This window comes from Saccopteryx bilineata, chromosome 7 (genome assembly GCF_036850765.1).
Source record: "Saccopteryx bilineata isolate mSacBil1 chromosome 7, mSacBil1_pri_phased_curated, whole genome shotgun sequence".
Lineage (NCBI taxonomy): Eukaryota > Metazoa > Chordata > Mammalia > Chiroptera > Emballonuridae > Saccopteryx > Saccopteryx bilineata.
In genome coordinates, this window is record NC_089496.1 from 41,955,672 (window position 1) to 41,969,512 (window position 13,841).

The following is a 13,841-nucleotide window of genomic DNA, read 5'->3' on the forward strand; positions in this document are numbered from 1 at the left end:
AGGATACTGAGGACCCAGGTTCAAAACTCCAAGGTTGACAGCTTGAGCGTGGGCTCATCTGGCTTGAGCAGAGGCTCATCAGCTTGAGCACAGGTCATGGCTTGAGTGTGGAATCATGGCCATGACCCCATGGTCACTGGCGTGAAGTTATAAGGTTGCTGGCTGGCTCAGCTGGAGCCCCTGGTCAAGGCACATATGTGAAAGCAATCAATGAACAACTAAGGTGTCTCAACTATGAGTTGGTGCTTCTCATCTCTCTTCCTTCCTGTCTGTTTCTTGTGCTAACAATAAATAAATAAATAAATAAGAAATTGTAATCTTTTTTTTCTGGAATATATATATATCTTAAAAATATTAACTTTGTTAAATTTATTAACTTTATTAATTATAACAATTTATCTATAGATTCCTTCTAGTTTGCCATATACATAATATCATCTATAAAGAATACCAATTTTAACCTGACCTATGATGGCACAGTAGATAAAGCGTGGACCTGGAATGCTGAGGATTGCAGGTTCAAAACCCCAGGCTTGCCTGGTCAAGGCACATAGGAGAAGCAACTACTATGAGTTGATACTTCCCGCTCCTCTCCCGTCCCCCCACTTCTCTCTTCTCTCTAGAATCAATAAATAAAATATTTAAAAATTTATTTCTTGCTAGTCAGTCTTTTACTTTTCTTGCCTTATTCCACTGGTTAAGGACAATTCAGTAGCAATAACATATAAAATATATTCTTGTCTGTAGCACACTTTTTTTTTTTTTTTTCCAGAGGCAGAGATAGACAGGGACAGACAGACAGGAACAGAGAGAGATGAGAAGCATCAATCATCAGTTTCTCGTTGTGCGTTGTGACTTCTTAGTTGTTGATTGCTTTCTCACATGTGCCTTGACTGCGGGCCTTCAGCAAACCGAGTAATCCCCTGCTGGAGCCAGCGACCTTGGGTCTAAGCTGGTGAGCTCTTTGCTCAAGCCAGATGAGCCTGCGCTCAAGCTGGCGACCTCGGGGTCTCGAACCTGGGTCCTTCCGCTTCCCAGTCCGAAGCTCTATCCACTGCGCCACCACCCAGTCAGGGTGTAGCACACTTTTAATCACTACTATGTCCTCTTGCCTAAAGCCATGAGCTTTTGAATTGTTGATTCCAAGAACATTTTATGAACTTGACTCCAATGGCAAGAGAAGTGAAGGCAAAGATAAATGAATGGGACTACATCAGAATTAAAAGTTTTTGCTCAGCAAGAGAAACTGATATCAAAATAAACAGACAGCCAACTATATGGGAACTGATATTTTCAAACGACAGCTCAGATAAGGGCCTAATATCCAAAATTTACAAAGAACTCATAAAACTCAACAACAAACAAACAAACAATCCAATAAAAAAATGGGAAGAGGACATGAACAGACACTTCTCCCAGGAAGAGATACAAATGGCCAACAGATATATGAAAAGATGCTCAGCTTCATTAGTTATTAGAGAAACGCAAATCAAAACTACAATGAGATACCACCTCACTCCTGTTAGATTAGCTATTATCAACAAGACGGGTAATAGCAAATGTTGGAGAGGCTGTGGAGAAAAAGGAACCCTCATTCACTGTTGGTGGGACTGTAAAGTAGTACAACCATTATGGAGGAAAGTATGGTGGTTCCTCAAAAAACTGCAAATAGAACTACCTTATGACCCAGCAATCCCTCTACTGGGTATATACCCCAAAACCTCAGAAACATTGATACGTGGAGACACATGTAGCCCCATGTTCATTGCAGCACTGTTCACAGTGGCCAAGACATGGAAACAACCAAAAAGCCCTTCAATAGAAGACTGGATAAAGAAGATGTGGCACATATACACTATGGAATACTACTCAGCCATAAGAAATGATGACATCAGATCATTTACAGCAAAATGGTGGGATCTTGATAACATTATAAGGAGTGAAATAAGCAAATCAGAAAAAAACAAGAACTACATGATTCCATACATTGGTGGAACATAAAAATGAGACTAAGAGACATGGACAAGAGTGTGGTGGTTACCAAGGGTGGGGGGGGAGGGAGGACATGGGAGGGAGGGAGGGAGAGAGTTAGGGGGAGGGGGAGGGGCACAGAGAACTAGATAGAGGGTGACGGAGGACAATCTGACTTTGGGCGAGGGGTGTGCAACATAATTTGATGACAAAATAACCTAGACATGTTTTCTTTGAATATATGTACCCTGATTTATTAATGTCATCCCATTACCATTAATAAAAATTTATTTAAAAAAAAAAAAAAAAAAAAAAGAATTGTTGATTCCCTGCTGCTGGGTCAGGAGTAAGATGCTCACATTCCTCTTCCAGCTACTGCAACGAGTCAAGCAGACAAGAGCAGTCCCTGTCCCCTCTGGTTGCTACGCAACGGCGTCGACCTGACCCGAAGTGGGAGCGGAGGGGCTCGGAGCACGTGCGGCCTCTTCGCATTCTGGGACTACAACTCCTACAATGCCGCGCGGTGCGGGCGCCTCGTCTCCGGAGTGGGGGAAGGGCCCGGCCGGGCCGGGAGGCGGAGCGGAAGCGGAGTGCGAGGGACGAGAAGAGTAGTCTGCACAAGCTGGAGGCAACCTCGAGCTTGATCCCGAGTCGCGTCCTTCTCCATCCCGACCTGGAGGCTGCTTCGCCGGCGCGGGGCGCAGCCGACGCCCTCTACTCGGCTTTCGCTGCGCCGCCCGGGAGACCGCGGGTGGCGGCGACGGTGACGAGAAGCCCATAGACAAGGTAATGGGCAGGGGGCGAGAGGGAAGCGGGGGCTGGAGGCGTCCCAGGCGCCCGCCCGCTCCACTCGCGGAACCGCGGGCCGAGTGGCCGCCCCTCCTCGGCTGCGCCCCGCCCCCCGCCGCACCCGGCCGGCTGCCGCTGGGCGTCCGCGGGGACCCGGCTTGGGGACCGGCTGGCAGCCCCGGCCGCCACCTTTGTCCCTGCCCCTCTGGATCTGACAGCCGCGGCCCCGTGGGCCCCGAGCGGAGATCCGAGGCTGGCTCTGGCTGCGTGATCGAGCGGGGCAGGCTCAGTCCCGTGGTTGCCGGCGGGGGGAGCGCCGGACCCGAGCTGCAGAGGTGGAGCGCTGCCGCTGCAGCCGCACTCGCTTCTTTTTGTTTTTGACAGCTCAGCTCTCTTCTACTTTGTGGAGATGAGAAATATCCGAACCTGTAAGAATTGTTAGGAGTTTATTTGAGCCAAACTGACAATTCCTGGGAAGCAAAATCTCAACAGATTGAGAAAATCTCCGGGAAATTGCACTTCACCACTTATTTTATATAGCAGAATCGGGTAGATTAGGGAGGTGGGAGAAAGCAAATCGGGAAATCTCGGAGATTGGATACAAAGTAAAAACAAATAGACACTTTTAAGGTGGTGGGTAAAAGGTAGTTAACAGGCACTAATTAACTCTATAATAATAACAATGCGAGGTTCTGCAGTCTGTGCTCTGATGCTGTGATTGTGCCCTGAGGGGTCTGGAGAAAGGAAATTATCCTGACATTTCAAAGGTATGTTGTAGTAGATGCAAAAAGGCAATAGGCAGGCTCAGTTAAAGATTGCCCTTTTTACAGGAAGATACCTGCCAGGACTCTTGTTTTTAGTTAGGAAGTGCTGATTTCAGACTATCCTAAGTAGTTACTTTAGGTCTCTGAGTTTGAAAGGTCCACCATGCAGGCCTCCCCTGAGCTTGTTAGGTTTAGTATGTGGCCCGTTTTTCATCCAAAACTTTGAGAGAGAGAAAAAAGCCAAATGCTCCCCTTTTAAATCCTTATTCTTTAAAACTCAGCTCCTGGGTGACTGAAAAGGAACGGAAAACTGCTTATGCTCTCTCTCCATAGCGGTGTTAAGTGTGGCCCAGACAGCCTGAGTTCCAATCCTGACAAGTCACTGCCTGGCTTTGTGACTTAGGTTAATTAAAGGCTGTATGCCTGAGTGTTCTCATCTATCAAATGGAGATAAAATACACACCTTTAGGTTGTTAGATTAAGAAGTAATACGCTTACATTGCCACTCATTCTTTATTTGACAAAAAATCTTTTGAATATGATACTTTCATTAGTTATACTGAAGTAGCCTCTGGATTTGTGAGTTTTGTGCTTTTCTTTATTTAATCATTATCGCTCTAGGTTGTGTGTTCACTTTATGCCTTGTTCATCTTAAACCTAAGCAAAGAATTAAAAAAAATATGTTGTCTTCCTAATTTCCTCTGTTTTAAGATGGCTGATAATATTTTTAAGGAAATTGATGACTCTGCTTTTTTGTGGCTCAGCTTTCCAGATACAGAGAAGGACTTATCCACCCCTCCTCCCAGCTTTGTCCTTTGTGGGATCCTTAGAGGAGCTTAAGTGTTTTGGCAGAGTAAGCATCTAAGTGTTCTGCGATCCTGATGTGGGGCTTCACCATCTTTTCAACCCTGTACCGACTTTATTCTACCTCTTTTTACTCTTTCCCACCGGTTAGTAATTTCCTGCCTTTGGGATTTGTGTTTCCCAGTTGTAGTTTTTGTTCTCAGGACAGGCTGATTGGATGTAATAAATTTTAAAGGAAATGACTTTGAACCATTTCACACTAGCTCCTCTTTAGTTTTGGTTATTCTTGCACTATTTGCTCCTGAATTTTACTGACATTGCTCAAAGAAATCTTTACGGTCCTTAGTGGAAATTTTTTTTTTAAATTAAAATGTTTTACACTACTTTGAGTTCAAACACGACTGTGCAATATGTGACAATGTGTCTTGAGTGATGCTGTGCTTGAATGTACAGTTATATTGGGGAGAAGCCAGTAGTGCCTGATGAATTTTCTGTGTGATATCATTAGCGACAGATATATTTAAAGTGTTTTTTTTTTTTTCAGAAGAAAAGGAGAAATCTAACGAGTGTATTTCATAAGGATAACAGAGAGCCAGAGAATAAATTAGTAGAAATCTTAAACTATGGGAGATGGCATATGCAAATAAAGATTTCTTTTTTTAAAATTTTTTATTTTTATTTATTGATTTTCAAGAAGAAGGGAGGGAGGGAGGGAGAGAGAGACATCTACCTGTTCCTGTATGTGCCCCGACCGGGGATCAAACTGGCAACCTCTGAGCTCTGGGATGATGCTCTAACCCAGTGGTCCCCAACCCCCGGGCCGTGGGCCATTTGGTACCGTTCCGCAGAGAAAGAATAAATAACTTACATTATTTCTGTTTTATTTATATTTAAGTCTGAACAATGTTTTATTTTTAAAAATGACCAGATTCCCTCTGTTAATCCATCTAAGACTCACTCTTGACGCTTGTCTCGGTCACGTGATACATTTATCTGTCCCACCCTAAAGGCCGGTCCGTGAAAATATTTTCTGACATTAAGCCTGTCCATGGCCCAAAAAAGTTTGAGGACCACTGCAGTAATCAGCTGAGCAATCATCCAGGGCCAAGATTTCTGATTCATTTAAAAACATGTGGCAAAAATATGTGTTTTGAAAAAAAGTTTTAAAAAACAAGGAAGAAGTATAAAAAACGAAAAAAATAAAAGAAAAAATGCAATAAAAATGTTTCTGTTTCTGTTTTTATACAGTGTAGGGTAGAGGGTAAAGACTACGGTAATAGGAGACCTTGGTTCTTGTCCCAGCTCTGTCACCATCTGTGTAACCTTAGATCCCTTTGTGGTCCTCAATTTCCTCCTCTAAAATCATGGCTTGGTCTGATTCCAAGGACTTTCAACAGTAAGGGTTTTTAAACATTCTTTTTAATGTGAAAAATAAATGGATGTAAACCCTTTTAGTCATTTATTTGTGTCTTAGGAAGGGGATACGTATGAAAGATCTAGAAAGCTGCCGCAAACAAGAATCTCTACTGCCGAGTTCACCTTTCTTTCACGAGCTGCATGTGCTTCCTTTGCATTTCTGACATGCTTAGTTCTTTTCCTCCCCACTACATGTATCTCTTTTCTTTTATTCACAGCCTCTGCTTACTTACTATGTGTGCTTGTTTATAAGTCTGGTTTGTCAATCCCCTAATCCAACCTCATTGCGGCTTTTTGTGAATTCTTTCCCTTTTTGCTTTCACTCTCAGCATCCTGGTTTTCTTTCTTTTTCTTTTTTGAGAGTGAGAGAGGCATGAAGGGAGAGAAGAAGAAGAGAGATAAGTATCAACTCATAGTTGCTTCACTTTAGTTCATTGATTGCTTTTCATATGTGCTTTGAGGGGGGCTTGAGGGAGGGCTCCAGCCGAGCCAGTGACCTTGGGGACATGTTGATGATCGTGAGCTCAAGCCGGTGATCTTGGGGTTTTGAACCAGGGACCTCAGCGTCCCAGGTTGATGCTCTATCCACTGCGCCACCAATGCTCAGGCAGCATCCTGGTTTTCTTAAGGGCATCTTCTCTGTCCGAGGCCTCAGGCAAAGGTGCCCAGTGCTAGTCTGGTTAGCTGTGGAGGGTAGGTAGGCTCATGTGGCCCAGAACATGATTGGCTGAGGCTTTGGGCAGGTCAGATTCTGTGGCTGAAATATCTAGTACTGCATAATATATTTTAGAGTAAATTTGTACTAGGGCATGATAATTGAGTAGTTTCCCTTTTGCTTTAATATTTTGTTGTCTTAACCCTGACTTCACCCGTTTTCTTTGTACTCTTAGAGCTACAGTCTTCTCTTCATTCTCTCAGCCCTGGCTGGGTAGCTCAGTTGGTTAGAGAGTCATCCTGCTATACCAAGGTTGCAGGTTTCATCTCGAGCCAGAGCAGATACAAGATTCAACCAATGAACGCATAAATAAGTGAAACAACAAATCGGTTTCTCTCTTTGCTTCTCTCTTCCTCCCTTCCTCTCTAAAATCAATCAATAAAAACTTAAAAAAACATCTGGCATCTAAAAATGATCTAGTGTCTTTAAATATGTTATGTCTATATCTCAACTGAAGTTTAACTGTAGCTTTTCTCAAGGCAGTTCACATTTTAAATCTCACCTAGTTAGGACTGAAGGGCTGTGTCCTATATTAAAATTTCCCCCCTAGATACTAGCCTTAGGCAGTATTATGTAGAGAAAGTATTTTTGGAATGAGCCTTTCCCCCTGAAATTACATTCTGAGGTCAGATCAGTGGAGGACTTGTTTCTGCATCTTTTTTGGAGAGAACTCTGAACTGCTGAGCCCTGCTGAACATACTGTGCCCTTTTTGTAATAAATACCTGCCTCTCTAGCTGTGAATTCCCTAGGAGACCAACAGGCAGTGATTCCTGGAGCACCTCTGGCTGATAGAGAGGGTTTCTGCTCGCTAGTTGCTGCTATTGCTGTGAATAATTGCTTTAGCTGTAGTCACCACAGTACAAGAAGCAGAACATGGAATAAATGCAAAAATGGGATTTGAAGGAGAGATTTTTTAAGGTAGGGTTAGCCATCTATTAATGTTTTTAATGTTGCTATCGCAGTGTTTATGTAAAAATACAGGGAAGTATTTTAAGACAGGCAGTGTGAAATGCAGTGTTTTTTTTTTTTTGTTTGTTTTTTTTTAACATTTTTGACTGCAGGATGAACACAGTATGGTGTAGAGATTTGTTGTAGAATCAGGCACCGAAAACCTGTATAATTATGTTAACTGGTGTCCTCCCAATACCTTCAATTTAAAGTAAAATAAAATAAAATAAAAAAATTGACTGCAACCCATACCAAAAGTCTTTATATCAAGATTTCATAGATGTATAACTGTGTGTATCTTTGTATGAAAAAGACATATGGGCCCTGGCCGGTTGGCTCAGCGGTAGAGCGTCGGCCTGGCGTGCGGGGGACCCGGGTTCGATTCCCAGCCAGGGCACATAGGAGAAGCGCCCATTTGCTTCTCCACCCCCACCCCCTCCTTCCTCTCTGTCTCTCTCTTCCTCTCCCGCAGCCAAGGCTCCATTGGAGCAAAGATGGCCCGGGCGCTGGGGATGGTTCCTTGGCCTCTGCCCCAGGCGCTAGAGTGGCTCTGGTCGCGGCAGAGCGACGCCCCGGAGGGGCAGAGCATGGCCCCCTGGTGGGCAGAGCATCGCCCCTGGTGGGTGTGCCGGGTGGATCCCGGTCGGCCGCATGCGGGAGTCTGACTGTCTCTCCCCGTTTCCAGCTTCAGAAAAATAAAAAAAAAAAAAAAAAAAAAAAGAAAAAAGAAAAAAAAAAAGACATATGTATACATACATATCTAAACCGAAAGAAATGTATCACAAAACAAAATCTGTAGTATGTACAGCCTACTCTGATGGCTTCTGTTTTATCCTTTTTTTTTTTTTTTTTTTAAGTTGAATCTGCTTCTTGTTTTTGGAAAACATTGCAGTTCTGGGCTGAGAGTTTGGATGCCTAATTTCCCCCCATTTGTTTGATGTTGGGTAGTCAGTCCTCTTTATGTTTATAATGCCAGTGCTGTAGTTTAAATATTCACTGATTCTCTGTCTTTACTTGTCCTTACTAATAATGGCAGACGAATATATTTGTCCGGTCTAGGGAGGAACCATCGAAAAATTGCTTAAACATCTAGTGGGTTGATGTTTGCTGTTTGGCAAATGGCATAGTAAAACTTAAACCAGATTTCTGGAGATGTACAGATTTCCAAAGATCTTACAAATTGGCGTGGAGATGTTAAGTCTTGTAATAAATATAATAAAGAAAACAATATCCCCATGTTCTTTGTTTTTTATAAGTTTTTTTTTGTGTGTGCATTTTTCCGAAGCTGGAAACAGGGAGGCAGTCAGACTCCCGCACGCGCCCGACTGGGAATCACCCAGCATGCCCACCAGGGGGCAATTCTCTGCCCATCTGGGACATTGCTCTGTTGTGACCAGAACTATTCTAGTGCCTGAGGCAGAGGCCACAGAGCCATCCTCAGCGCCCGGGCCAACTTTGCTCCAATGGAGCCTCGGCTGCGGGAGGGGAAGAGAGAGACAGAGAAGAAGGAGAGGGAGAGAGGTGGAGAAGCAGATGGGCGCTTCTCCTGTGTGCCCTGGCTGGGAATCGAACCCGGGACTCCTGCACACCAGGCCAACGCTCTACCACTGAGCCAACCGGCCAGGGCCAGTTTGTGTTGTTTTTTTTTTAAAAAAGGAATATTTTAGAGTTTGAAGAAAGCACATTTAAAATGCTTAATAACAATTGTAAGTTAGCATGCCAGTGGTATGCTACCTAGACTTTATTCCACACTCATCTTGCTGCTGCCCCCTTCATATTAGAAAATGACAGTAAGACTTATGTTTTTCTGTGTAAAAGATCACCCTATTAGGTCATTACTATTCCTGTACATTACCAGACAGCAACCGACGTTCTCAGGAGAGAGGGGAATACCTGTCTTTCTCTGCTTCTGGGTTTCCTTCTTTTCACTTTGTACGATTTCCCCAAAGCAGATCACTCCGTGCTGGGCATTGGGGTCCCTCTCCTTCTCATTGGTTTGGCCTTGAGGTGGCTAAGAATAAGGAATTTACTGGCTGCTCCCAAGATCCTGGTCAGAGAGGAATTCTGAAGGTTTTAGTTGGAAGGTAATTGGAACCAGTCTTTGTGCTTCCTCTACTTTCTCAGATCAGACCTCCTCAGAGGGTCTTCCCTGACCTTACACCTCCCCAGACGTTCTCACATTGTCGTTTATTTTCTCCATAGCAATTTACAGGCTGAAACGAGCTTGTTTCTGTGTTTGCTTGTTTATTGTCCCACTCCTACTAAAGCATAATCTCTGGAAGAACAAGACTCCTGTCTTACCTTGTTTCACCTTTTACAGCTCAGTTTCTGGCACATACAAGGTACTTTAAAAGCTATTGTGAATGAGTAAGTGAGCAAATGAATCAATAAACCAAGTTCTTTCATGTTTTAAATGAAACTGCCTGTAGTAAAGATGGATTTTGTTAGAGGAGGTAGCTATTCAGACATGAGCCGGGAGGGGAACAGAAAGAAGGAGAGTAAGTCAACCTTAAACGTAACCATCAGCTGATAACCAGATGGCTGAATTTGGCTCTGGAGCCTCTGATGCGCATGCCCCTGGCAGCTGCACCTGTGGGGAGCATATACAAAGTGACTGACGAATAAGGCAGTGACCCATATATGACTTTGGACTGGGGTGCTCGATGTGAAAGGGCAAAATGATAGAGAAGAACATGCGGGTGGCCTAAAATATGAACAGCTCAGCTGTGCCACCTCCCACTACTGGCAGAGATGTGCCGTGCCATGGGAAAGAGTGTTCTGGCCGGGAGGAGGAGCCGGGAGGTGGGGGAGGTGCCTGGTCAAGCATCAAAATCTGACTATGTAACCAAGTGGACACTCAGATGCGTCTGAGTTGCCTGCTTGGAAGTCTTCCAAGTGTACTTTCTTTTGCTAAATAAACCGCTACCTGCTTTTGCTGTTTGCATCTCTCATCTGAAATTATTCTCTTGAACCAAGGACACAGAACAAGATTGTGGAACTGGTGACAGTTTGAGCCTGGGCCCTTATGCATCCACCTCAATTCCTCTTCCCAAAGTTCTTTTTTTTGGAAATGTGTTCTTATCACTGTGTCTACTGATCATGGTGAAGGTGTCTACATCAGAAGACCTTGTATTTATCTTTGTTTTACTTCATATGTATATATATTTGGTGACAGAGAGAGGGTCAGATAGAAACAGACAGACAGGAAAGGAGAGAGATGAGAAGCATCAGTTCTTTATTGCGGCACCTTAGTTGTTCATTGACTACTTTCTTATATGTACTTTGAATGGGGTGGGGAGGCTACAGCAGAGTGAGTACCCTTGCTCAAGCTAGCAACTTTGGGCTTCAAGCCAGCGACCTTTGGGCTCAAGCCAGCGACCATAGTCATGTCTATGATCCCATGCTCAAGCCAGTGACCCCACACTCAAGCTTGTGAGCATGCTCTCAAACCAGTGACCTTGGGGTTTCAAACCTGGGTTCTCTGCATCCCAGTCCGATGCTGTATCCACTGTGCCACCGCCTGGTCAAGCTACTTCATATATTTTTTTTTATTGTAGTTTTTTGCATATGTAAAAAACAAAACTAAGATCTACGATTGCTTAAATACTTTTTATAGCAACTTTGTAATATTTTGATTTATTTGACTAAAACATATTTGAAACTTTTTATTTATTTATTTATTTATTTATTATTTTTTTTTTTTTGCATTTTTCTGAAGCTGGAAACAGGGAGATACAGTCAGACAGACTCCCGCATGTGCCCGACTGGGATCCACCCGGCACGCCCACCATGGGGCGATGCTCTGCCCACCAGGGGACGATGCTCTGCCCATCCTGGGCGTCGCCATGTTGCGACCAGAGCCACTCTAGCGCCTGAGGCAGAGGCCACAGAGCCATCCCCAGCGCCCGGGCCATCTTTGCTCCAATGGAGCCTTGGCTGCGGGAGGGGAAGAGAGAGACAGAGAGGAAAGCGCGGCGGAGGGGTGGAGAAGCAAATGGGCGCTTCTCCTGTGTGCCCTGGCCGGGAATCGAACCCGGGTCCTCCGTTTATTTATTTTTAATTTTTATTTTTTTATTAATTTTTAGAGAGGAGAGAGAGTGAGAGAGAAGGGGGAAGGAGGAGCAGAAAGCATCAACTCCCATATGTGCCTTGACCAGGCAAGCCCAGGGTTTTGAACCAGCGACCTCAGCGTTTCCAGGTCGACGCTTTATCCACTGCGCCACCACAGGTCAGGCGCATATTTGAAACTTTAATGTGTCAGCTTGATAACTTAATGAATACTCTAAGATACAGATCTTAAACTTTAGTATCTTTGCTCTAAACTGCCATTACTGTTTTCTGGTTACCTTCTTCTAGAGCAGAAGAGAACAAGCTTCCCTTAGTGTTACAGTCCACTCAGCAGAGGTCAGGGAGGTAGTGTGGTGTGGAGAAAACCTAAGTTGTGAGCAAGGACCCGTGTTCTGGACCAGTGTATTTTCTCCAACAGAGTTGTCTCATGCTGGGCAAGACACTTAACATTTCCAGGCTTTAGTTTCTTCATCTGAAATAGGAGGGGATTGGGTTATTCCAGTCCGGAAATGGAATAATTGAAGATACTTTAATTTTACCTCAAAATTTCCATCTTCTCTGCCCCTTCACACCCAAAAAGCATTGCAGAGAGGTCACATTGCTGCTTAGGAGGAGGTGAGGTTAGGCTCAGGGATGTGTTTATTTACTTACTTTTAATTTTTTTTGTTTTTTGCATTTTTCTGAAGTTGGAAACAGGGAGGCAGTCAGACAGACTCCCGCATGTGCCCAACTGGGATCCACCCGGCATGCCCACCAGGGGGCGATGCTCTGCCCATCTGGGGCATCGCTCTGTTGCATCCAGAGCCATTCTAGTGCCTGAGGCAGAGGTTATGGAGCCATCCTCAGCGCCCGGGCCAACTTTGCTCCAATGGAGCCTTGGCTGCGGGAGGGGAAGAGAGAGAGAGGAAGGAGAGGGGGAGGGGTGGAGAAGCAGATGGGCGCTTCTCCTGTGTGCCCTGGCCGGGAATCGAATCTGGGACTCCTGCACGCCAGGCCGACGCTCTACCACTGAGCCAACCGGCCAGGGCCTACTTACTTTTAAATTTAAAAACTGTATTGATTTAATTAATTAATTAGTTAATTTTTTGTGGCAGAGGCAGAGAGAGGGACAGATAGAGACAAACAGGAAGGGAGAGAGATGAGAAACATCAATTCTTCGTTGTGGTTCCTTAGTTGTTCATTGAGATTTTATTTTTTATTTACATTTTTATTTATTGAATTTAGAGAGAGAGAAACATTGATTTGTTTTCCACTTATTTATGCATTCATTGGTTGATTCTTTTTTTTTTTTAATTTTATTTATTGATTTTTATTTTTAAATTATTTTTATTTTTTATTTATTTTAGAGGAGACAGAGAGAGAGAGAGAGAGAGAGAGAGAGAGAAGGGGGGAGGAGCAGGAAGCATCGACTCCCATATGTGCCTTGACCAGGCAAGCCCAGGGTTTTGAACCGGCAACCTCAGCGTTTCCAGGTCAACGCTTTATCCACTGCGCCACCACAGGTCAGGCCATTGGTTGATTCTTGTATGTGTCCTGACCCGAGTTCAAACCTGCAACCCTCGCATATCAGGATGATGCCCTCTAACCAACCGAGTTACCTGCCAGGGCCAAATGTAAGGTATTATATTACTATGGCTGAAACTGGCTTGATTGAAGGAAATATTTTTGTGAATAATGGGAAATAAATTTGGTCTTTGGGAACTGGATTATAGAGGACCATGAGAGCTATAATCAGAGGGGTTTTATTTGGGTCTAGCAAATTAAACTCAAGTGTTAACTGTATTAAATCAAATTACTTAGGTTATCAAGAATTATTGGCATTGCTGCATAAATGTCTGACACTAATAATAAAGACTGATATTTATTAGTAGTATGAGGTGTCATTCATCCTCACCAGTATTAGGAAAGTACTATTGGGGTTTTTTTGTTTTATTTTTACAGGGACAGAGAGAGAGTCAGAGAGAGGGATAGACAGGGACAGACAGACAGGAATGAAGAGAGATGAGAAGCATCAATCTTCAGTTTTTCATTGCGAGACCTTCGTTGGTCATTGATTGCTTTCTCATATGTGCCTTGACCGTGGGCCTCCAGCAGACCTAGTAACCCCTTGCTCAAGCCAGCGACTTTGGGTCCAAGCTGGTGAGCTTTTGCTCAAACCAGATGAGCCCGCGCTCAAGCTGGCGACCTTGGGGTCTCGAACCTGGGTCCTCTGTATCCCAGTCTGACACTCTATCCACTGTGCCACCGCCTAGTCAGGAAAGTACTATTATCTGTATTATAGAAGTATCCAGGACATCAGAGTTTAGGAAGATAAAAATAACTTCTTAAGGTTTTAAAGACAGGACATGTAATTTCATATGGAGAA

At 44.0% G+C, this 13,841-nt stretch overlaps 1 protein-coding gene across 1 annotated transcript in view; it reads left to right on the forward strand.

Annotated features, from left to right (window-relative positions):
• The first annotated feature begins 2,542 nt into the window (after positions 1 to 2,542).
• CCDC126 (coiled-coil domain containing 126) overlaps positions 2,543 to 13,841 on the forward strand; it is a 37,578-nt gene continuing 26,279 nt past the window's right edge. Inside the window, exon 1 of the mRNA XM_066239894.1 lies at positions 2,543 to 2,757. The gene's annotated coding sequence lies outside the window, so the exon portion shown is untranslated. The remainder of the gene's footprint in view (positions 2,758 to 13,841) is intronic.